A 26,423-nucleotide genomic window follows, 5' to 3' on the forward strand; every position below is an offset into this window, starting at 1 on the left:
CTGGATCTTCCTAACTAAAGCATAGACTTAGCCCACAGACACTTTGTTGGAATCACAAATTCAAAATGCATTTGGCATCAGATTATTGCACAAGGCTGTCATTTACCACTCGGGAGTTCACAATATGCTAATTGCGTCTTAGCAGGTACAGAAGTCATCTCGGATTCGTCACAATTTAAAACTCAGTGATAAGAAAGACCTGCCTTTGAAAGATAAGGTGGACACACATTCTATTCCCTTCCATTACAGGAATTGAGACCCGCAATACGATCAACCTGGTTCCTTGTAAGAGGAGTGATAAAGTTGAATGTGGTCCTTTAAGAGTTCAGAAAGCGGCTGCCGCTGCAGAGAGCCCCTGGGCAGCACCCCACGAGCGAACCTGAGCCTCGGGACCACAGGTAAGACCAAATTTTCTGCTGCAAGAAAGCTGCCTGGTGAGCTTGGGACACACGGAAGCAGAATTTCTCTAGGACTGGGCACGTTCTGTGTTTACCGGAAGTCCCACACCCGCGGATCCCGGCCCGCAGCAGCTCTCTGCTCCCAGACCCGGTGAGAGAGAGACCCAACCGCCTGGTCAGGTGGGCACTCCTGAGGCTGCAGAGCGGAAGAGACCACCAACACTGCTCACCCCTGCCCACATCCCTGGCCCAAGAGGAAACTGTATAAGGCCTCTGGGCTCCCGTGCGGGAGGGCCCAGGAGCGGCAGGACCCCTGCCTGAGACACCGCTGGAACCTGAAGGAAACAGACCGGATAAACAGTTCTCTGCACCCAAATCCCGTGGGAGGGAGAGCTGAACCTTCAGAGAGGCAGACAAGCCTGGGAAACCAGAAGAGACTGCTCTCTGCACACACATCTCGGACGCCAGAGGAAAAAGCCAAAGACCATCTGGAACCCTGGTGCACTGAAGCTCCCGGAAACGGCAGCACAAGTCTTCCTGGTTGCTGCCGCTGCAGAGAGCCCCTGGGCAACACCCCACGAGTGAACTTGAGCCTCGGGACCACAGGTAAGACCAAATTTTCTGCTGCAAGAAAGCTGCCTGGTGAACTCAAGACACAGGCCCACAGGAACAGCTGAAGACCTGTAGAGAGGAAAAACTACACGCCTGAAAGCAGAACACTCTGTCCCCATAACTGACTGAAAGAGAGGAAAACAGGTCTACAGCACTCCTGACACACAGGCTTATAGGACAGTCTAGCCACTGTCAGAAATAGCAGAACAAAGTAACACTAGAGATAATCTGATGGCGAGAGGCAAGCGCAGGAACCCAAGCAACAGAAACCAAGACTACATGCCATCATCGGAGCCCAATTCTCCCACCAAAACAAACATGGAATATCCAAACACACCAGAAAAGCAAGATCTAGTTTCAAAATCATATTTGATCATGATGCTGGAGGACTTCAAGAAAGACATGAACACACTTAGGGAAACACAGGAAAACATTAATAAACAAGTAGAAGCCTACAGAGAGGAATCGCAAAAATCCCTGAAAGAATTCCAGGAAAACACAATCAAACAGTTGAAGGAATTAAAAATGGAAATAGAAGCAATCAAGAAAGAACACATGGAAACAACCCTGGATATAGAAAACCAAAAGAAGAGACAAGGAGCTGTAGATACAAGCTTCACCAACAGAATACAAGAGATGGAAGAGAGAATCTCAGGAGCAGAAGATTCCATAGAAATCATTGACTCAACTGTCAAAGATAATGTAAAGCGGAAAAAGCTACTGGTCCAAAACATACAGGAAATCCAGGGCTCAATGAGAAGATCAAACCTAAGGATAATAGGTATAGAAGAGAGTGAAGACTCCCAGCTCAAAGGACCAGTAAATATCTTCAACAAAATCATAGAAGAAAACTTCCCTAACCTAAAAAAAGAGATACCCATAGACATACAAGAAGCCTACAGAACTCCAAATAGATTGGACCAGAAAAGAAACACCTCCCGTCACATAATTGTCAAAACACCAAACGCACAAAATAAAGAAAGAATATTAAAAGCAGTAAGGGAAAAAGGTCAAGTAACATATAAAGGGAGACCTATCAGAATCACACCAGACTTCTCGCCAGAAACTATGAAGGCCAGAAGATCCTGGACTGATGTCATACAGACCCTAAGAGAACACAAATGCCAGCCCAGGTTACTGTATCCAGCAAAACTCTCAATTAACATTGATGGAGAAACCAAGATATTCCATGACAAAACCAAATTTACACAATATCTTTCTACAAATCCAGCACTACAAAGGATAATAAATGGTAAAGCCCAACATAAGGAGGCAAGCTATACCCTAGAAGAAGCAAGAAACTAATCGTCTTGGCAACAAAACAAAGAGAATGAAAGCACACAAACATAACCTCACATCCAAATATGAATATAAAGGGAAGCAATAATCACTATTCCTTAATATCTCTCAATATCAATGGCCTCAACTCCCCAATAAAAAGACATAGATTAACAAACTGGATACGCAACGAGGACCCTGCATTCTGCTGCCTACAGGAAACACACCTCAGAGACAAAGACAGACACTACCTCAGAGTGAAAGGCTGGAAAACAACTTTCCAAGCAAATGGTCAGAAGAAGCAAGCTGGAGTAGCCATTCTAATATCAAATAAAATCAATTTCCAACTAAAAGTCATCAAAAAAGATAAGGAAGGACACTTCATATTCATCAAAGGAAAAATCCACCAAGATGAACTCTCAATCCTAAATATCTATGCCCCAAATACAAGGGCACCTACATACGTAAAAGAAACCTTGCTAAAGCTCAAAACATACATATTGCACCTCACACAATAATAGTGGGAGATTTCAACACCCCACTCTCATCAATGGACAGATCATGGAAACAGAAATTAAACAGTGATGTCGACAGACTAAGAGAAGTCATGAGCCAAATGGACTTAACGGATATTTATAGAACATTCTATCCTAAAGCAAAAGGATATACCTTCTTCTCAGCTCCTCATGGTACTTTCTCCAAAATTGACCATATAATTGGTCAAAAAACGGGCCTCAACAGGTACAGAAAGATAGAAATAATCCCATGCGTGCTATCGGACCACCACGGCCTAAAACTGGTCTTCAATAACAATAAGGGAAGAATGCCCACATATACGTGGAAATTGAACAATGCTCTACTCAATGATAACCTGGTCAAGGAAGAAATAAAGAAAGAAATTAAAAACTTTTTAGAATTTAATGAAAATGAAGATACAACATACTCAAACTTATGGGACACAATGAAAGCCGTGCTAAGAGGAAAACTCATAGCGCTGAGTGCCTGCAGAAAGAAACAGGAAAGAGCATATGTCAGCAGCTTGACAGCACACCTAAAAGCTCTAGAACAAAAAGAAGCAAATACACCAAGGAGGAGTAGAAGGCAGGAAATAATCAAACTCAGAGCTGAAATCAACCAAGTAGAAACAAAAAGGACCATAGAAAGAATCAACAGAACAAAAAGTTGGTTCTTTGAGAAAATCAACAAGATAGATAAACCCTTAGCCAGACTAATGAGAGGACACAGAGAGTGCGTCCAAATTAACAAAATCAGAAATGAAAAGGGAGACATAACTACAGATTCAGAGGAAATTCAAAAAATCATCAGATCTTACTATAAAAACCTATATTCAACAAAATTTGAAAATCTTCAGGAAATGGACAATTTCCTAGACAGATACCAGGTATCGAAGTTAAATCAGGAACAGATAAACCAGTTAAACAACCCCATAACTCCTAAGGAAATAGAAGCAGTCATTAAAGGTCTCCCAAACAAAAAGAGCCCAGGTCCAGACGGGTTTAGTGCAGAATTCTATCAAACCTTCATAGAAGACCTCATACAAATATTATCCAAACTATTCCACAAAATTGAAACAGATGGAGCCCTACCGAATTCCTTCTACGAAGCCACAATTACTCTTATACCTAAACCACACAAAGACACAACAAAGAAAGAGAACTTCAGACCAACTTCCCTTATGAATATCGACGCAAAAATACTCAATAAAATTCTGGCAAACCGAATCCAAGAGCACATCAAAACAATCATCCACCATGATCAAGTAGGCTTCATCCCAGGCATGCAGGGATGGTTTAATATACGGAAAACCATCAACGTGATCCATTATATAAACAAACTGAAAGAACAGAACCACATGATCATTTCATTAGATGCTGAGAAAGCATTTGACAAAATTCAACACCCCTTCATGATAAAAGTCCTGGAAAGAATAGGAATTCAAGGCCCATACCTAAACATAGTAAAAGCCATATACAGCAAACCAGTTGCTAACATTAAACTAAATGGAGAGAAACTTGAAGCAATCCCACTAAAATCAGGGACTAGACAAGGCTGCCCACTCTCTCCCTACTTATTCAATATAGTTCTTGAAGTTCTAGCCAGAGCAATCAGACAACAAAAGGAGATCAAAGGGATACAGATCGGAAAAGAAGAAGTCAAAATATCACTATTTGCAGATGACATGATAGTATATTTAAGTGATCCCAAAAGTTCCACCAGAGAACTACTAAAGCTGATAAACAACTTCAGCAAAGTGGCTGGGTATAAAATTAACTCAAATAGATCAGTTGCCTTCCTCTATACAAAAGAGAAACAAGCCGAGAAAGAAATTAGGGAAACGACACCCTTCATAATAGACCCAAATAATATAAAGTACCTCGGTGTGACTTTAACCAAGCAAGTAAAAGATCTGTACAATAAGAACTTCAAGACACTGAGGAAAGAAATTGAAGAAGACCTCAGAAGATGGAAAGATATCCCATGCTCAGGGATTGGCAGGATTAATATAGTAAAAATGGCCATTTTACCAAAAGCGATCTACAGATTCAATGCAATCCCCATCAAAATACCAATCCAATTCTTCAAAGAGTTAGACAGAACAATTTGCAAATTCATCTGGAATAACAAAAAACCCAGGATAGCTAAAACTATCCTCAACAATAAAAGGACTTCAGGGGGAATCACTATCCCTGAACTCAAGCAGTATTACAGAGCAATAGTGATAAAAACTGCATGGTATTGGTACAGAGACAGACAGATAGACCAATGGAATAGAATTGAAGACCCAGAAATGAACCCACACACCTATGGTCACTTGATTTTTGACAAAGGAGCCAAAACCATCCAATGGAAAAAAGATAGCATTTTCAGCAAATGGTGCTGGTTCAACTGGAGAGCAACATGTAGAAGAATGCAGATCGATCCATGCTTATCACCCTGTACAAAGCTTAAGTCCAAGTGGATCAAGGACCTCCACATCAAACCAGACACACTCAAACTAATAGAAGAAAAACTAGGGAAACATCTGGAACACATGGGCACTGGAAAAAATTTCCTGAACAAAACACCAATGGCTTATGCTCTAAGATCAAGAATCGACAAATGGGATCTCATAAAACTGCAAAGCTTCTGTAAGGCAAAGGACACTGTGGTTAGGACAAAACGGCAACCCACAGATTGGGAAAAGATCTTTACCAATCCTACAACAGATAGAGGCCTTATATCCAAAATATACAAAGAACTCAAGAAGTTAGACCGCAGGGAAACAAATAACCCTATTAAAAAATGGTGTTCAGAGCTAAACAAAGAATTCACAGCTGAGGAATGCCGAATGGCTGAGAAACACCTAAAGAAATGTTCAACATCTTTAGTCATAAGGGAAATGCAAATCAAAACAACCCTGAGATTTCACCTCACACCAGTGCGATTGGCTAAGATCAAAAACTCAGGTGACAGCAGATGCTGGCGAGGATGTGGAGAAAGAGGAACACTCCTCCATTGTTGGTGGGATTGCAGACTGGTAAAACCATTCTGGAAATCAGTCTGGAGGTTCCTCAGAAAATTGGACATTGAACTGCCTGAGGATCCAGCTATACCTCTCTTGGGCATATACCCAAAAGATGCCTCGACATATAAAAGAGACACGTGCTCCACTATGTTCATCGCAGCCTTATTTATAATAGCCAGAAAATGGAAAGAACCCAGATGCCCTTCAACAGAGGAATGGATACAGAAAATGTGGTACATCTACACAATGGAATATTACTCAGCTATCAAAAACAACGAGTTTATGAAATTCGTAGGCAAATGGTTGGAACTGGAAAATATCATCCTGAGTGAGCTAACCCAATCACAGAAAGACATACATGGTATGCACTCATTGATAAGTGGCTATTAGCCCAAATGCTTGAATTACCCTAGATCCCTAGAACAAACGAAACTCAAGACGGATGATCAAAATGTGAATGCTTCACTCCTTCTTTAAATGAGGAAAAAGAATACCCTTGGCAGGGAAGGGAGAGGCAAAGATTAAAACAGAGGTAGAAGGAACACCCATTCAGAGCCTGCCCCACATGTGGCCCATACATATACAGCCACCCAATTAGACAAGATGGATGAAGCAAAGAAGTGCAGACCGACAGGAGCCGGATGTAGATCGCTCCTGAGAGACACAGCCAGAATACAGCAAATACAGAGGCGAATGCCAGCAGCAAACCACTGAACTGAGAATAGGTCCTCTATTGAAGGAATCAGAGAATGAACTGGAAGAGCTTGAAGGGGCTCGAGACCCCATATGTACCACAATGCCAAGCAACCAGAGCTTCCAGGGACTAAGCCACTACCTAAAGACTATACATGGACTGACCCTGGACTCTGACCCCATAGGTAGCAATGAATATCCTAGTAAGAGCACCAGTGGAAGGGGAAGCCCTAGGTCCTGCTAAGACTGAACCCCCAGTGAACTAGTCTATGGGGGGAGGGCGGCAATGGGGGGAGGGTTGGGAGGGGAACACCCATAAGGAAGGGGAGGGGGGAGGGGGATGTTTGCCCGGAAACCGGGAAAGGGAATAACACTCGAAATGTATATAAGAAATACTCAAGTTAATAAAAAAAAATAAATTAATTAAAAAAAAAAACTAAAAAAAAAAAAGAGTTCAGAAAGCATTTCGCTATTCAGATGACACGTAGCGAGGATGGTGGAAGATAAAAATGAAAAGCAACAGTTAAAAAAAAGCGTGTTCATGTTTGGGGAGATGCACTCTGTGTGAAAATTCTCCTGGATCTGGTTTACACTGGTATTGCAGTAACACAGCCGTTTTCCTTTTATGTAGGATATGCGGGGACTTACACGTTCTCCAATCAGCGCCATGGGCAAGAGGAGCTAAAGCCAACATTTTAAATGAATATGGCCACGTCTAAACATCTGTAAATCTTTGGGATGAGTTTTCATGCTCCATTGCTCCATCCCAGCCAGGTTACCTATGTCTCATAAATAATAGGGCTAGAGAAGGCAAGCTATTCATATGTCAATACTCTGATTCTGAGTTGCATTAAAGTTTGTTTTCTCAAAACAAGTGCAGCTGTATTTATTTCTCTTGTTTTTTTTTTTCCTGTGCAAGTTGTTTTCTTTTAAAGAAGCAATTTCAAGACTACTCCTACCTTAACAACTAATCTGATGTTTAATTCAAAACAAAAACAAAAAGGAATCATCAGGCTGAAGAGACGGTTCCACGGGTAAGAGAATTCATCAGTTTCACCCAGGACCATGGCTCAGTTCCCAGGGCCACCCATATACTGAGGCTCTAAGCCACCTGTAACTCCAGTGTCAGAGCATCTAATGCTCTCTCTTATTCTCTATGGGTACCTAGACACACAGGCATAGAGATAAGCATGTGTGTGTGTGTGCCTGTGCATCCACACCCACGTGCTCAAGCACACACACACACACCCACCCACACACACATTCACGCAAACACATGCACGTACACATACACACACACATACACACATAAACACACATAGGCACACACACATACACACACACACACATACACACACTAAGAAAATAAATAAATAATTTTAAAAAGTATATAAACCCTTCAGCAAGCCTTATTCTATGTGTACAGCATACACAGTTATATTGGCAAGTTTAAAATATCTTTACAGACTTTGAATAAAATTTAGATCAGATATTTAAAAAATAAATTCTTAAGTAATTTTAAAATAGCACTTAAAACTATTTTCTAGCCAACTAATAAAACCCAATTAAAACTATGTATTTTAGGAAATGCGGATAATTACCAAGACATTTTCATTTTCAGTATTTCCCCATTCGGTATGAATTTTAATTCCAAGTTCCTATGAAAGCATCTTTTACCCTTTCACAAAGATCCGTGTATGTCTCTGTATTTATAATGAAACCAAGTCAGCTAAAATCTTTTAAAAGTCACAAGTCTTTACCAAGTCAGCAGAGTCGTGCAGGTTTGCAACTTCAATAAAGATACATGTTACTTGTGCATTTTATAAATGTTTGAGGCGCTTTTATTCAACAGAAAATCCCATGTACCAATAATACACGCAAACAAACGAGAGATGTATTCTCTCAGTATTTTAAGCTTTTCTTACTTTGTTCCAGTTTCTTCAGAGTTGGTGGTTGTAGTGGTGGGGACTGTAAAGGGGACGGCTGTTGGTTGTTTTGTTTTAATTTGGGTGGTAGAACAATACACTTCCGTTTTTCCCCTTGACGTTGTATGACAGTAGGCAAACGGTCACACCAATCTGTCAGGTGTGTGCACAGCAGTGTGCACCAAAGGATGGAAATGGTCCTCAAAGTCAGCGGATGGGGACCGATTTCTTTGTAACAGATGAGTCATCAGAGAACCACTGATCCCAGTCAGGACATACCACATCTAGACACGGTGGGACCGCAAACCCGATCAATCTATTGCTTTGCTGGAGAGACCAATATAAAGGTCAGCGGGCTCCACTCATCCTGAAGTTATGAAAACTGAACGAGGCTTGTCCCTCCCTGCTGTCTACACATCATAATAGATCTTAGAGTTATTATGCATGAATTTGAGAACGCATTTTTACTTCAATCGCTATAAAACTATTGCAACATTTAAATGTTCATATAATGCATCATATAATAATGCAAGGAAGGTTAATGCCACAATTTCTTACACTGTTGGATTTATGAAGCATAAGAGGAGGTTTTCTCTCTCCTCCAGCCAAGCAAGTTGCCCAAAGGAAAGAAGGCCAAGGGGAAGAAGGTGGCCCCGGCCCCCACCGTGGTCAAGAAACAGGAGGCCAAAAAGGTGGTCAATCCTTTGTTTGAGAAAATTAAATGTAACTTAATATAGAAGATTAAAATATGGTTATATTTACTTTTCAACAACATGTTGTTCTTAATTACAGAATAATAAAATTTGGAATCAATAATCTGTGCGTAGAGCAGCTTTTAGTGTTTTACAGGTATTTTGCTAAAGATCTTCGTACCTCAATCTTGGGGCTATAGCATTCAGCAGTTAAAGTTATTGGAATCCTTCTCGGGCTGGAGTTTGAAAGAATAGAGGCTTCCCAGAGACCTGAAGCACTCTCTTTTGTGAGTGCTATACTTTCTAAGTTCAGAGTCCTTACTGCTTATGAATTGGAGCACTTATAACAGAAGAAGTGCTGAAATAATTCCAAATCAGCATGTTTAACGCAGGGCAGAAGGCACTAAGTACTTGTAGCTTTTCTGTTTCAACAGAACTCTTCCCATTTGAAATCAAGTCAAGAGGCTTTTATAGAATGGCATTTCAAAAGACACCAAGTAATCTCCAGTGTGACCAAATTATGGCAAGAGGAAAGGGATATACTTAAGAATAATACATAAAAACATAAACAATATGACTCCTCCAAAATGTAAGAGGAAGCTAAGCTAAATCGTCCTGTAAGGTGTTCAGTTGGTATGGAACAGTCGTGTGTGGGTTGAGGGTAATAGTCACATGACAATCATATGAAACTTTAAAACAACAGCTCAGTCTTTTGATGTTTTGGAAGGAGGCAGTTAAAAAAAACAAGATGGAATATGGATATTTATTTAGCATTTCAACCCATGATGTGTTAGAGTAAACTCAACAGGGTTGTGAGTCAGCTGGGCACATCTTTCTGATATTACTTTATTCTGTAGCTTTAAGTTTGTAGTTTCCAGTTACTCAGACTTATGGGTATTTCCATCAGGAATGCTACAAGTTAGGGCTCCTTCCTTGGAGAGTCAGTTGTTAAAGACACATCAGTGTGGTTATAACCAGTTAGTTTTTGTGATAGGCTCTGAGGGTTGTAGGAAGTGGAGGAGTGACAGGTTGCTTCTAATAAAGTGGAGATAATATCCTTGGCGAGAATAAAGGGAGAGTATCTGCAGATGGAGGGAGTGTACAGTGTGAAGAGGTGGCTAAAATAACGCTGGGCCTCTAGCTCCTGTGTCTACGGCCCTCCCTTTGCCTCTGATTCAGCCTCAGTGCAGTTTTAGTGTCAGCAGAACAACTGGCCAACCCAATAGTCTGCAAGTGGGGAAGAACCTCAGATCTTCAGAAGTCTTGGCACAAGATCCCTGGACAGGCTGGGATGCAGGAGACATATGGAAATTCTGGGCAAAGCTACTCTGGACGACTTAGTGTGCGATTGTTAGAATGAGGTGTCTGACTTTGATGAGAAGTTTGAGTAGAGAAGGGGCATTAGAGATAGCCTTGAAGTGAGTCAGTCTGGTAGCAATGGAAGATGCAAGACTGGTCTGAGTAGGGAGGGGAGAGAACGGGGATTTCTGCTGAAATTATGCTTCTCAGCATTTCAGGTCTTTTGGAAAAGACTTCTTTTATTGCTATTAATTTTGTGTATATATACACATATATTTGTATATATGAAATATATATATTCTTGATGAAAATATGTGTGTACATATGTGTGTATATGTGTGTATAATGTATATAGATATAATGTATACCGTAGAATGTATATACTATATATTATATATATTATATAGTATAATGTATAATGTGTAATGTATATATGTCTATAATATAATATATGTAATACATGTGTTTCTGTGTGTGGGTCTGTGAATGTGAATGCAGTGCTATGAACTAAATTAGGGTCCTCTGTAAGAGTGTCAAGATCCCTTAACCACTAAGCCCTCTTTCCAGTTCCACAATTCAGGCCTTGACTTTTGTTATTGGAAAGGGATAAATGGGCCTGATTTTAAAACTAGGGCAGAAGATGGTATTTTCAGGGATCATCTATTAGACAAATTCTAGAAAGGAATGTACACTTAAGGATGAATCAAAAATGGGTTCTATATACTCATCTCAATAAATATGTCTTGATAATCAACTCCAAGAAATGTTGACATGAAGTCATGTTTGTACACAAAAAATAGCTTACTAGAAAGATTTAGAAGGACTTACATAGTTACAATTTCTGAAGTGATAAATGTATTCAATGGCCATAAATCGATAAATCTAGAGCACTATGCCCATTTGATAATAAATATAAAATAAAATGAAGCAAAAATCAAACTTAAAAAAATGTCTCAATTGTATAAAGTTTTAAAAAGCCTGAAAGAGAATTTTTTATCTTCTTTTCTGAGACAGGGTCTTTATACGTAGCCTTGGATATCCTGGAACTCACTCTGTAGACCAGGGTGGCCTGGAGCTCACAGAGATCCTACTGCCTCTGCCTCCTTAGTGCTGAGATTAAAGGTATGTGCCACCATACAGCAAAAATCTCCAAAGGGAATTTAAGCCTTTGGAAATTCATGGTTCTTTTGAACTTGGTGAAATTTAGCATCTTTGATATTATCATAGTCCATACATATTATTTTCAGAGATAAGAAAGAAGGAAAGATGAGTTATTAGTTCAATCTGTATTTTTCTTCAAAAAATATGGATTCTTGAATCAAAGGTATATCTGATGGATAAAATGTCAACAAAAATAATTATATAATTTCATTTAAAGTAATAAGCTATATTATTTGCTACATCCATGGGCAGATGACCCATTTCTTCACCTCTCTAATAACTACATCCTCTAAGCTAACATGCTTTCCTTTTTTTTTTTGTTTTGTTTTGCTTTTTCTTTCTTTCTTTTTTTTTTATTAACCTGAGTGTTTCTTATTTACATTTCGAGTGTTATTCCCTTTTCCGGTTTCCGGGCAAACATCCCCCTAATCCCTCCCCTCCCCTTCCTTATGGGTGTTCCCCTCCCCATCCTCCCCCATTGCCACCCTCCCCCCAACAATCACGTTCACTGGGGGTTCAGTCTTAGCCGGACCAATGGCTTCCCCTTCCACTGGTGCTCTTACTAGGATATTCATTGCTACCTATGAGGTCAGAGTCCAGGGTCAGTCCATGTATAGTCCTTAGGTAGTGGCTTAGTCCCTGGAAGCTCTGGTTGCTTGGCATTGTTGCTAACATGCTTTCTATAAGCAATGTCTGGGTGATTATGTCCATGAGCAAGCTCTCCCTTGTGTGTTCCCTCCCTCACTTTTTACCTTGGCCTCTTTTTAGTCATGAAACCCTTTCTGAGCGCTCATCAATGTGTTATCCTTAGGAGTTTGGGCACAACATCCCAGTCCCTGGACCTTTCAACCCGACTGCCATTATTGAATCTATTCTTGTTCCCTCTCCCTGTGGGCCATGCTTTCCGCAGAGTAAGGACAAAGAGTGGTAATGACTTACAATCAGATAAAAAAAATCAATGCCACAAGGTTAATTAACTATTGTAATATCCCTCCCATTTACACTGTGCTATACTTCTCAAAAAACCAAAGTGCCCCTCTTCATTTCTATTGCTCCATCTAAGCCCAAGCTAGTGTTCTTTTGTACTTAGAAGGCGGCAGATAGTTATCTTACTCCTCTCTTTTCCACGAAATGACCTGGAAAATATCATTTGTCACAAAAAAACTTTAAAAAAATGAATAAACGAAGCAGCGCTTTTTCTCTGATTGAAATAATTATTCATTGGCTTCCAAGTTCTGCAAAAAAAAATTAATACAGTTCAAATGCATCTCCTATTCTCATCAAGGACATGTTTATAATTCTTGTGTCTCTATTTCCTGTCTCTGTCTTCACAGTGTCCCAGAAACACTGGCATTCTCTCTGACCTTTGGTCTGTCTGTGCTCAAACCTTGGGGTGATTGGGCCAGATCCCCAGCTCAAATGCTTCTGGCTATCCTGAGGGCCAAAGCTTGAGTGTCTCTGCCTTATAGAGGATCACCCTGGCTATGTTAGGCAGCCCTATTCCTGTGTCTACCCCACCTGCACTCAAAAGTTTTCTGTTCTCTTAACTTTTATCTACATGAAGAACTGTATTCTGGGATCTGTCTATATTGGTCCTTGTTTTATCAGAATACTGTATTCTCATTCGGCTTAGTTTTAACATTAAGACTAAAAATAGCCATAGTTGTGGAAAGACAGGTGCTTGTGTCTCTCTCATACAAATACACATGGACACAGGCGCTCTAACACAAGATGAGAATCTTGCTAAGAACACAGGGTCAGATTTTTCTGCCCCTTTCTCTTCGTTGTACAACCTTGAATTTCAAGGCGACAACACAGCCCAGAGAGCTGTCATAGCTGTAGTCATGATGGATGAGGTATTTAGCAAGCTAGACGTTACATTCCCCTTGTATCTCACTGGCAAGAATTAATCACATGACTACATGTCTCTCAAAAGGGGACTGGCTGAGGTAGTATTGGTTCTTTGTGATGTGTCAGAATGAAGCCAGGGGCACTGCCTAAAAGGAAAGAGTGGAGAATGTAACCTCTTCTGAAAACTCCCCCTGGGTACCTCCCATTCATTCTGAACTCCTAGGCTTTTTCTCCAAGTAGTTACCACACAGCTGCTTAATGGCCTTTGTTTACACCCAGGGGGTGACAGAAAGAGACAGTCTCCCAGGTTGCTTGTTTTATTAGAAGAGAATACTGTTGTCCCCAAAACACATTTTGAAAAAGTCCCCTCTAATCTCACAGTGCATATCAGAATCAGTAACTGAGTCCAGGGAGACATTTCCCTGATCAACCTGGGTTAAATCACATACACATTTAAAGAACCAGGGACAGAATTACTTTACTCCAAAGCCAGTGAATTTTAGGAGTACAGATGGAATGCCTTTCTGGTAATCAAGTAACTACGGAGAAGCCGAAGCAGAGTAGCCCATTGAGGAATATACTGTATTTCTGAATTCAAGTCCCGCAAAATATTAAAAATGATTTCGGCTCCTGATTCTTTTTGTTCATTATTACCCATTCATTCACCTATTAGTTACATTCACTTACTAAAGTCAACCCAAGAACTTCACCATCTCGATGAAAGTCACCAGTCATGGCTTGAAGGGTAGTTACTAGGAATGGAGATTCATTGTGGGTACAAAACACACACAGGTTTTTCAAAGATTTATTATGAGAAAGAAGGTGTAAATAAATCGATCTTAAATAACTTTTAAAATGATTACCTGTTTTGATGATAATGTATTTGCCGTAATGAGGTATGTTGGAACAATTAAATGTATTGTTTTTCTTTTCACTTTTTAAAATGGTGACTAGAAGATTACAAATTATGGTCACTTACTATTTCTTTTTTCAACTGGACAGCACTGAGAGAAAGGCTTCTAATATACGCCTTCATGTGTGCATTCTACTTAGATTTCCTGTACCTTTAAGAAACTGAATTGCTGGCAGCTGTCATGCTCTAACTCCACAACTGCATCCCTCATCCCATCTCCCTTTTCAAGGTTTTGCTCCCATCTCTTACAATGGCATCTTCCCAATAGGAAGCCATCACTTGCTGTTCTCCAACACAACACAGTTTCCCCTGTGTGCTTACAGGGCGTGGAGCAACCTTTGCTTCGTGTTACAGAGAAGGGCCTGCACGTTCTGAAGAGCTTGATCAACTTCATGATTTCTTTCTAGGGCAGAAATGACACTTCAGGATCTTTCTATATCCCCCAAACCACTTGGCTTTGATAGAAGTTAAACAAATTACCAGTGGATAATGCTACGGTACGAAACAAATGAGGCAGGTAGACCTTTTCAGGCCGAATCCAAGCAGGAAGGCTGAGAAATTACAGTGAGTTCTCGAGACAGAACAGGTTGCCCAGAGGTCTTTTGTGTCTCCTGAAATACTGTTTGTGTGGCATGAAGGGAGCACTTCCTGTGAGTGCCAAAGGTATGTTGTTAAGAATCTGCACCATTTGAAGAGTGCACATCTGGGGTCTTTTTAACAAATGCTTTATTTTTAACATTCACTTGAGCTGGAACAGTTGGAGCCCGAAGTCTCCTCTCTGGCCATGTTATAATAATTTAGAAAATTACTTCTGAGTATCTCTAAGCAATTCAGCCTAAAATACCAGTAAAATGTTCCTGACATTTCCATATTCTGGAGTCCCTCAAGAGCAAGAATAAACAAAATCCATCTCAAACTTATCCTTAGGATGAACCTCCCTCATCAATGGTGATCAGAATTAGTAGTGCCTCCAAAATACTGAATAGACCTCTTGAGTTGACTTCCTAGTAGCATTATTGTGGCCCAAGAGTGCACCAAAGGGCCTTCTGGCCACTTCCCAGCTTTGTGACATTTTGCTGGCTAAGTATCTGAAGGCTGTAAGGACTGAACAGAGGCCTGTGAGAATGTGAACAAGGTCATGTTGTACAGTATCATCACTTTCTTGCCAGGAAAAAAGTCCATGAGCTGCAATATTTGTAAAGCTTGAATTTCTCCCAGCACTTAAATGACAAACCAGTAATTATAGAATATTCTTCTTTCTTCTTTTAGTCTTTGTTCTGAAGCTTATGCTTACCTTTAAGGTACAAGAAGCACTATCCTCAACAGGTTTCACCATACTCAAAATTTCTGATTTATTGATTTTATAACACAGCTTATAACTAAAGCATTAGGAGATAATTTATAGCATTGATATGTATGAAATAAATGCAAACAAAGTAGACAGAATATAAGGGCAATGTAATAGTTAATTTCAATTGTAAAGTCAATGAGATCTAGAATCACCTAGGAGACAGGACTCTGGGCACTCTCATGGGGGTTATCCTGATTAGATTAACTGAGGTGAGAAAATATGTCCACTGTGGGTGGCACCATTCCCTGGACTAGAATCTTGGATCGTATGAAAAGGAGAAAGTGAGCTGGACACAAGTATTTGTCATCTTCTGCTTTCTACTTATGAGCACAATATTACCAGATGCTTCTAACCCCCAACTTCAGAACTTTGCAGTCATGATAGACTATAGCCTGGAACTGAAATAAAACCTATCTTCCTACATTGCTTGTTTAGGACATGTTGCTATAGCAACAGGAAAAGTAACTAGTACAAGTAAGTAAGCAAATTTTACTATTTTGAGTACATAATTTACCATAAATGCCTATGTATTTGCTATATATGGGCTATGAGCTTTAAAATAAGCTGTGTTTCTAGCAACCAGAGGAAGATGTTGATTTGTAATAAGCATATACCTATTACACAGCATCTCCATCAAGCTGAAGTACTTTCCTCCTATCATCTCTCATTCCTTTTTAGGGTGTATTTGTCTCTAGTTGGGATAGTAGTGGTAATAGAGGAAGTCTGTTCTGTCTTGCATAAACTTCCAGTGACTCTTGGCCAATAACTTCTCAAGTGTGATGCAAATAATTCTGTAACATTATTTATAGGAATTTAACAGAAGACTTTTTTTTGACATGGTCCCTTTGTGTAGCCCTGGTTGTCCTGGAAACTGTCATATTGAATGGACAGGCCTTGAACTCACAGAGACTTACCTTCTTCCTGAGTGCTGGGATTAAAGGAGTTCTGTAATTAAGGGCATGTGCCCTCATACCTGCTTTGATTTACATTGAAATTAAACATTAAAATAACTATATTATATGAGCCTCAACTAGTAAGACAGACTAATAAAAAGCTCTTATTCTATGGAAAAAATAATCCTCTCTCTCTCTCTCCCTCTCTCTTTCTGTGTGTGTGATTTATAAATCTGGTTTGTCAAAGAATACTTTTCCTTTCTTTCTTCCTGTATTTATTTATTTGCTTTTGGTTTGGGACAGTGTCTTGACTGATGTTCAGCTTGCTATATTATCCATGCATGCATCAAATGTGTAATCATCTTGGCTCTACCTCCAACTTCTGAGATCATTTATAGTCATGAGTATGCTATACCATTTACAGATATTATTGGCTTGTCATCATCCTCATGATGAAACTGCATGGTCATTAGCATGCCTCTACATTAGTTTTTCCTGTAGATCTATTTGTTGCGTCATCATAGATTCATTGTCCTATCCTAGAATTATTCTGCTCTTAATGCCATGTGTAAGACTAACCAATAGTCCTAGGTGACTACTGCTTTCTAACTTTCAGAATTAAACCTATTTACCTTGTCTTTGTCTACTTAAGAAATTGCAATAATATCTTGTTAATTAAACAATACTCACTCATTACTTGTTGGATTCTAGATCCTGCAAGAATTTAGTAGCTCAAAATAGATAATGTATGTTTCTTAATGTCCTGAAACATAATTCCTAATTTCATAACAAATATTATGTTATGAAACTTATAGGAATTCCTGTATAGGAAGACATTCCTAAATATGTTTCCCATCTATAATTCTGCAAATCTGCCTTCACATCCTAGGGATGTATAATCTCTTCACATCTGTGACTTTGGCATTGCGCTCGCTGCACTCCCAAGCCAGTTACCTATCTAGCTCTTTCCCTTCTTAGGGATGCTGGAAGTAGCTCACGGTTGGGGAAAACCCATTGAGAATCCTGAGAAGAATAACCCAATCATTCTAGTTCTGCTGTGCCTGACACCATCAGGATGATCTTTATTAGTTAGACTAGGTCCTAGGCTTATTCAGACCAAAGCTGGCCAGCCGTTTCTGTGATGTGGTGTCTGTACATTTCAAGAGAGAAAATCCGATGTCTTGGATTTTTTTTTTTGGACTTCCAAAATTATGGCACATGCCCCTTCTCTTCTTATACTTCCAAATATATCTGAAGAATCATTATTTTTACATTCAAGAAGATATTATTTCTAATTGATATAAGAGGGAAATAAAACAAAACCCAACCCCCTGAGTTCAACTAATTAAGAATACGTAGTAGAATTAAAGTGACCAGACTTAGGGAAAGGCTTTGCTTCTTGGAAACCTGACATTTTCCTTTTGAAACTTCTCCTTTCTAAAACTACACACTAATTATGTCACTTCATGTCCTAAAATTTTCAATGGCTTCTTACCAAATACAGAATAAAGTTCATAATCGTCACACTGGTCTTCTGAAATCTGATTTGACTCAGTAGCCACCTTCTCTCTCTAGACACAATGATCCATTTCTTGATTTGCAAACATGTAAAGAAACAGATATGCTCAACTTGATCTCTGTACAGAGTGGCTGTTTGAGCAGTGAGCTACTCTAGAGCTCAGGAAGAAAGAAGTCAGGCTTGCAACTCACCCAACATTAACATTTAAGTAAAAATTCATTACAATACAGAACATATACAATACGTTCTTAAAGGAACAAAATAGCATCAAATCAAAATTTTAATTCAATGTACCACATCTAACCACCATTTCTGATCCAACATACTAAAAATAACTTTTAAAAATTCAATAGCAAATTACAAAATCATGAAAATTTAAAAAATGGGCAATAAATCTATATATTTCCTGACAGAAGACTATGCCAACAGGTGTATTTAAAATTTTCCACATTGCTAGTCATTAGAAAAATGAAAATCAAAAGCACAGATAGAAACTGGTTTGTCTTAGAAGGGCAAAGCTTTATCAAAAAGACAGACTATAGTACTAATCAAGGTGTGGCAGAAAAGGAATCTTTCCACAGAGTATAAATTAGCAGACATTGTAGGACAGAGAATAGAGAATCCTTAAACCCCAATAACAACAACCACAGTTGAACTTCCTGTTCTACCAACCTTATTATTCGACATGATCGAAAGAGTTGAAATTTGCGTTTTGACAACTGAAATCCCGTTTTCTTAATGAACACTTACAAGAGCTAAGAAGTAGGAAGAACTTAGAGTGAGTTCAGCATCAGACGAATAGATGAGGAAAACCCAGGATACACTGGCAGTGGAATGCACACAGCCACTATAAGAATGGACTTCCATCCTTTACAATATGTGTAGAACTGGAGATCATGTTCATTGAAACAAGACAGACACAGAGGGTGAGTAATGTCATGATCTCACTCAGATGACTTATATTTTGTTTTGATGGAAGTTGAGAGTAAAAGGGTGGTTATCTGAACCTGGAGAGGGAGGGTCTGTAGAGAATTGGGGAAGGTTGATGAATGGACACTCAGAGTTATGAGTAATACATTCTGGTGCAATATGGGACAAAAGGCTGTCTACCGGCAACAGTTGTATTGTATATCTCAAAGAGCCAAAAGAAAGGATTTGATTATTTTTCACAATGAAGAAGAGAATAAGCGTATGAGGAAATTTGTTTAACTTGATTTAAAAGTTACACAATGTATCCATGTATTGAAATGAATAAATCATCAGGGTACATTACAAATCTGAGTTAGTTTTAAGCTTCTACCCACAACTGAATGTCTTTTAAAAGAAATAGAAAAATTTAAGTTGACACCACTAGCGATGGTACAAAACAAAAGGCTGTCGTATCTCTTCCCATGAAATAAGAACATGAAATTATTACCCCAGTGGTCTCATAAAAGCACAAATTGAATGTAATCATAATGACATGTTTTGGTAAAGCAAACTTAGGGACATTATGCATGTGAATTGGGGAAAACCATAAAGGTATGCAAGCAGGAAAATACCAAGGAGCTGGTCTTACTTAAAACAGGCAACAGAAACACGACAGCTAATGAGAGTTTGGGCTATATACTTTAAAAATAGAGGGGTTGGGGATTTAGCTCAGTGGTAGAGCGCTTGCCTAGCAAGCGCAAGGCCTGGATTTGGTCCCCAGCTCCAAAAAAAAAAAAAAAATAGAAATATTGGGGAAGTTCTCCAAACCTTGAACAGTATGTGTCTGTGTCTAGGTGGCTTCAACATATCATCATGTCTCCTTTCTTCATTGATTTCCTTGTTCTTATTTAGAAAAAGTGCATTGATATGTTGAAAATATTAAAATATTCTCTCATATATCCAAAGAAATGAATGGTTTGTTCTCTGTGCTACGAATAAATAAACTCTTCAGCATCCTCCTCCTATGTTTTTGAGTGGGCTTTGATGTTTTTCAAATAAAAGTACATGGGCAGGGAAAAAGATGCACACACACACACACACACACACACACACACTGAAAAATGAATGTAATTCAGTTGCTAGAATGCATATAACAAAACAAAAATATTTATTAAATAAAAAGCAGATTTAAAAAATCAACTATATCAAACAGTGACCAGGGATCCAATCATGATGAGGAATCTGCTGTTCTCCCTAAAGGTGGTGGCTTTCTGTAGTCAGCATAAGTGTAATCATGAGATTGTTTTCATACAGAAGATGGAGAAGTATAGATATTGGCAGAAATGATGAAAGTCCAGTATTTAATGTTTGCTCACAGTGTCACCTTGGTCACCTTGGTTCCTTCTACATTCATCACTGTGTCTCTTGGTGCCTATAGAAGTGAACAGCATTTTGTTTGGAGGGGAGTTAAGTTTTCAGTCCCATAGCACTGATTCTGCACGATACCACTCCTAAACACACCAATATCAAGATCTCTAAACAAAGAGTGAGATGACATGACTACAAGGGTACATCTTCCGTGGTTTGTAGTGAGGATATTGTACTGGATTGAGCCTCACAGAGTATCATGTTTTCAGGTCTTCCTCAGATAGCATGCCTGTACCAAAGTGCTAGCATCCTTCAAGGCACACGTCCGCTGAGCTCTTACCATTGTCATCATCTCCCACATAAGCCTCATCTAAGAAGTGATCCTATGCTTAGATTGCACAGCCAGGTTCCCTAATGTTAGCGTATGGACGAGGGGGTCTCATTCCTCCCTTTTAAACATTGTAATGTAGTGCCTTTGTTCTTGAAATGTAGTGAATTCAAATAATGATGTAGTGCACATGCCAGAAACACATTAGAAGGTTGCAGTGCTCTAAAATAGTTGCTCTCATAAGCACCATTTCATAAATCATCTATTATTTTTATCTGCGTTGTTCAATTCATTAAGCAACAACGACAGAAACAACACGCCGTAAAACCTGTTTTCAGTGTCAGTTCTCAACGTATGCTATTGAAAATTCTCCTGCTTCAGTCTTGTTATCTATAAAAGAAATTTAATAATATCTAATCTTTAGAATAAATAAGTAAAAAAAAAAGAATGTTATTTAGAAAGACAACGAAAAGAAACGGCAACCACAAAGTTATATGGAAAAATCTAGAACCAGCCAAAGGGGATAAGGATGATTTTTGTAAGTACTTAAGGCAAAAGGCAGAATGTACTTGATTTTGAAAGGTGATTAAGATGCCCCAAGATCTTTGGGTTGTCAGAAGAGACAATTAACCCGAAGAAGATACATGGTGTGTCTGGAAAGGTGACCTAACAGTATCTGGCTTTTGCATAAACTGAAGGCTGAGAAGTGTCTGCTGTAGAAGTGAAAGGACCAGAAGACAATAGAGAAGTGCTAGGTATCTCGAAGTTAAATGTTTGGATTTCCTCACCCCTGCACTTCTTGAGGTCAGGTTCCAAAACTCGGGAATGCATAGAAATGGAAGTTTGCACTATTGTGGATAGAAAGTGTGTAAGTGGCAAAGTGCTTCAGTTTTCATCTGGTTTTAAAAAGGATCTATGTCTCAAAATGAACGACAACCCTCCCTCAGTTATTCTGGATGCAATTGAGGATTTTAAATCGGATCATGATTGACTTTCTAAAGTGTCTATAGTAAAAGTGAAAGGAAACTGGTAGGGAAAAATTTGGAATGAGAAATAAGAAGACTTGGCACACAGTTCAGACAGAATAAAGGCCTGAGGGATGGGGCAAAGTATGTGGGGTGAGGAGAGTGTACCCCAGTGGTAGAATGACTCCCTCATTTTTCTAGGACTCACTGAATACATATCCTCAGCTAGCCATGGTGATAGCTGCTAGGAATAGCAGTGCCCACAGAGAAGTGAGACTAACAGAGGAAAATGAATGAAAGATTGCTACGTTAATTATAATCATGTAAGTGCCATACCTTTTCCTTAAATCAATGCTTCCATACTTCAGAGTCTATGTCTTGCCTTTCTATCATCTTACGTGTCCTACCTGAAAGTATTCGCTTCATAGAATACCCCTTATTTTTATTTACTTATTTGTTTGTTTTGTGGTAGTTTGCCAGAGAATGGGTCCCAGAGGCTCATACATTTAAATGTTTGATTTCCAACTGGTGGAACTGTTTGAGAAGGACTAGGAGGCATGACCTTGATGGAGGAGTTGTGTCTGTGAGGGTGAGCTTTGAGGTTTCAAAAGTTCATACCATCCTCGCCTGGCCCCTCTGCCTCATGTGTGTGTATTAAAATGTAAACTCTCAGCTGCTGGTCTAGTGCCTGGCCTGCCTGCCTGCTACCATGATGTCAATGGACTCTAACCCTCAGGAACCGTGAGCCCCAAATTAATTGCTTTTACATTTTGCAAGTTGCCTAGGTCATGGTGTTTTGTCATAATAGAAAGGTAGGTAAAACACCTTCTAGGATGTCTGAATACTTACTTTTCTTGATAATAAACATGCCTATCTAGCTGTCTAGACTGGTCCTATGCTTGTCTAACGTCAAGGAAGAATCCTAGAAGAACCTAAGGTACACAAGCCCCAAGGTAATAGCTGCATCTTCTTAGGTTCTGCGGGGAATCCCTTCAGTGTTTGGAAAGGTGACAGCACCCGCTGGCCTCTGACCCTTCACACTTTTGCTTGGCTCTTTTTGCTGCTTTTCTTTTCCTTGACAGGAAAGAAATGTGCACAGTGAGTTGATCTGTCCTGTTCTGCCTTGCTTTTCTCTTCTGTTTGATTATGCAGAAATCAAACAAGTTTTGTGGGGGTGGGGTGGGGTGCCTGGAACTCTGATAGGTTCAGGGGCAATAAAGAGAATGGAGCCACAGTTCCTTCTCATGAGCAGCCCTTGCCTTGATCAGAATTGATAAACACAGAGATGCCCAAGGAAATTACCATCAAAGGGGATAGAAAGCAGAGGTGAGAAGGGGGTTCCTTCTGACACTAGGAAAATTGCTGAGGACACCAAAATGCATTGCACAAGCCCTGCCTCCCAAGACCTCTCAAGAGAGATGATTTTGATGTTTCTCTCATTTTCTCCAGTGGTGAACACTACAGGATCATAAGGCTGTACCTGAGAGATGTCTCATTAGATACCTGGAAATAATGACTTTGGAATTTCAGCGAAAGCCATGGTTAAAACTAGAGATGGTCCCAGTAAGGTAAAGCCTGATGATTGTGTTGGATGTAACTCTACAGGGTTTCCAAGGAGAATCCACTTTGCAAATGGTCTGTGAACTCTCTTCACAAAACCATGACAAGAAATATTGGCTGCTTAATCATTTTCAATTTAGCAGTGTTGGGATTTGGTTCTAATGTTTCGTCTTACTTCAGCTCCAAAAAGCCGCAATTCCAGACCTGAGGGTCCCTTCCCACAGTTGATTGATAATGAATCATTCCTATATAGCCAATGGCTGGGCAATGAGCAAGGGACCGAGAGAGAGGGACCGAGAGAGAGAGAGAGAGAGAGAGAGAGAGAGAGAGAGAGAGAGAGAGAGAGAGAGAGAGAGAGAGAGTATGAATTGCCATGATAGGGAAGCAGACTCTGCCAATTCCCAATTGGGTCTCGGGTAGCAGAGATGAAATATAGATTTTTAAAGACATTGTCTCGGGAATACCAGAGGGGAGTGTCTGCTAGCCGTGGGGAGGTTTAGAAGTGCCCAACCATTGAGCTAGCCAAGGCATATTAAAATTAGCTGGTGTGTGTGTGTGTGTGTGTGTGTGTGTGTGTGTGTGTGTGTGTGTGTGTTTCATTTGGTATTTCACTGCTATATAGAAGGGCAAAGCTATCGCTTCTCGGCCTTTTGGCTAAGATCAAGTGTAGAAGGGCAAAGCTTGGGGGGATTTTTTTTGTTTGTTTGTAAGAGGCACACAATGTTTACATTTCAGTTAGCTTCTTGGTCTAGCCTGAGGTCTGTTCCAGACTCCTGCTCCATTTCACCGGAGCTTCTGTTCTTTCTAAAGCAGTTTGTTCTACCTGTGATTCTGTAGTTGAAATGATTAGCATTTGTAAAACTAGGCTGAACATGTTTCAGCAGAAAGAAACTCCCTGGGTTTGTATGGCTTCATTCGCTGGTCTTGTAAAGAGTATTTAACCTTTTCAAAATCATATCCACTTGTACTTTCCTAAGCCTACATCATTTACTCTATGGAAACATTAGAATGACAGGGTGCTTGGTTTCAACAGAAATGAAGTTGCTTGATTAAAGCGAGAGTCGGGCATTTGACACGCTTCTGAGTGCACAAGCTAGCTTCTTTGTTGTCGTGGCTGTGGCTGAAGTCCTGGTAAAGAAAACAGTTATTTTCACTTGAGCTCCTGTCTAGGGAATGGATGACCTGGAGCTGTCATGGGCTGATGTGCTGGGTAATAGTTAGGGCACCTCTGCCTGCTTCTCTCTCTGTGAGATGATTAAGAGAATTGATAACATGTTGAACTAAATGTCAGCCGAAATCAATACCTGGGAGGTAAGAACAGGTTGAGGCCAGTGCACTGACTTCAGACAAACACACAGGCCAAAGGAACAGAATCCCCACTTGGAAAAGCTAACCTGCTTCCTGGTACAGTAGCAAAGAACTATTAAACCTGTTGTTGGAACCAGATGTCACCAACTATGAGAGAAAGGGTGGGAAGGATGCTGGGGTCAAGTAGACTTACTGCCCTTCTCAGCTAAGAAGACAGCTTCATGTTGCAATCTCAACTAAACTGAAAAGCTTTTGAAAAGCACAGCATACCATGTGTCCCCCTACAAAGGCAAACATTTAAAACTGAGACTGTACCACCCTGATCTACTTGTCCTTTTTAATTCTTTGGATTTTTGAGATAAGTTCTCCCTATGGCACCAAGGTTGGCTCAGAACATAGTGTGGAACCCAAGCTGGCCTTGAACTTGTGGCAAACCTCTTCTTCCACCCTTACTAGTGCTGGGATTGCCGGTGTGAATCACACATGCGAATTCTCATTTTGAGCGAAACTCATTTACATGTCACTTCATGAAATGTGGTCTGAGGGGCAGGAGCTTAATGAATTCGTCAATGAAATTTAAGTCCATGTAGGTTTTATATAACTTAAATGTTAGTTTCATATAATTCATTCCTTGGCTCAGGAGGTAAAGTGCTCAGCCTGATCATCAGAGTTCCACTCTTGGGACCCACGTGGAGAGACCTGACTCTGGAAATTTGTCCTCTGGATGCCACACCTGCACCATGGCATACCCCTTCACATACACACCAGACACACACACCATATGCATGTAAGTAAATCAATGGACCAGTTGATCAGTAAACAAAAATGTAGTCTTATTCTTAGATGAGACTTAAATGAAAATTTGGAGGTTAAATGGTTGGAATATTTATTAAAAAGTGTAGTGATTTTATAAATATAAACTAATATTAATTAGGTAGATATAAAATGTATCGTTCAGATAACTGCAATGGCTTCCTCCCTAACTGGCATCGGCTGCATGGTCCATCTTTCTATGCTAGATCCATCTGTCTCACCCAGGTGCTTAGAAATATATGCAGCAACAGTTTTCAGATTACCGTCCTCAGCCTCCTAACAACCTCCTGGTCACCCTTATCCAAGCCTCTCCACTTCACTGAATGTGAATTAAAGTTCAGAATTCACGTCTTTTAAGCAGTGCACTTCTTTGGAGCAGATGGAGTCTGAGGTGTCACCCTCAAAAGCAGGCACACAATATTTGTGGCTTTCACCTTGGGGCCACATGTTCCTTTGCTTGTTGGACTGTGAAAGAAGCCAACTGCTATACTGTAGGTTGCTCTGTGAAAGTATCCAGTAAGGGCCTTAAGGTCATCTTTAGTCCCTAATCATCAATGAACTGTGGCTAATAGTTGCAGAGAAACCCACTCCTGTCAGTAAGCCCAAGTCACCTTGGGATAGACGTGCATCCTCCCAAACTTCTGAGACCAAAGCCCAAACTGACATCATGAATGCCACATATTCTAGGATTCTTGAATCACAAAATCTGCACAAAGCCTGTGAGAGCATCAACATTTGCTTTCCTAAGTCATTAAATTTGGGGATACAGGGTAAAACTGCTATGAATAATGAATCTGAAATCTTTTAATGTACAAATTCTGAAGAACTATTTCTTATTTACTAAATTAGAACCTCTGGGAATTGGGATCAGTGATTAGTTGTTTTAACCAGGCTCCTGGATAACTGGGGTGCATCTGAGGTTTGAGAGCTATTCATTTACAGGATGAATAATCTAAAATCTGTAGCCTGGTGTACAAGGCCCTCCCCATGACAACTTCGAAAACAGCATGATAGCAACAGGGAGGAAAAATAGAAGTGGAAGGAGACTAGGAGAGGGCAGG

General features: G+C 39.9%; 1 protein-coding gene and 1 pseudogene across 10 annotated transcripts in view; one reads left to right on the plus strand and one right to left on the minus strand.

The window, feature by feature from the left end:
• Positions 1–26,423, minus strand: part of Adgrb3 (adhesion G protein-coupled receptor B3) — a 727,877-nt gene that overhangs the window by 211,418 nt on the left and 490,036 nt on the right.
• LOC120094962 (U2 spliceosomal RNA) lies at positions 23,876–24,019 on the plus strand (annotated as a pseudogene).

This window comes from Rattus norvegicus, chromosome 9, assembly GCF_036323735.1.
Source record: "Rattus norvegicus strain BN/NHsdMcwi chromosome 9, GRCr8, whole genome shotgun sequence".
In the NCBI taxonomy this organism is placed as follows: Eukaryota; Metazoa; Chordata; class Mammalia; order Rodentia; family Muridae; genus Rattus; species Rattus norvegicus.